Here is a 453-nt window from a genome sequence, read left to right on the forward strand (position 1 = left end):
CCAGTAATGTATTTTCATATTGGCAGTTATACACAACTGCATTTCTCTTGCACAAACAGGTCTGGGAGAGTAATTCATTTTCTCACAGTTTGCTTTAATTCATTGCAGTAATTCATTTTCCCATTCTTTGGTTTTTATGTCAATATGGTATGTTTAATGGTTTAAAACAAGTTAGATAAATAGTAATCTAAAAGTAATCTAAAAAGGAGTCAGGATACATTACCTAAAAGGAGTAACCTAGATTACGTTTCTAACTACATCTTGCAATCTGTAATTAACACTGCGTGTGTGTGTGTACATGTTTTTCTATACTGGTGAGGACTTAAACCTGAATACACACCAACTCATTGGGACTTGTGTCACCGTGGGGACCTAAATTGAGGTCCCCATGTGTACAAAAGCTTATAAATCATAGAGAATGTTTTTTTTTTTGAGAAAGTAAAAATGCAGAAA

The sequence above is a fragment of the Sinocyclocheilus rhinocerous genome, unplaced genomic scaffold (assembly GCF_001515625.1).
Source record: "Sinocyclocheilus rhinocerous isolate Xijiao unplaced genomic scaffold, SAMN03320098_v1.1 scaffold2974, whole genome shotgun sequence".
Taxonomy (NCBI): Eukaryota; Metazoa; Chordata; class Actinopteri; order Cypriniformes; family Cyprinidae; genus Sinocyclocheilus; species Sinocyclocheilus rhinocerous.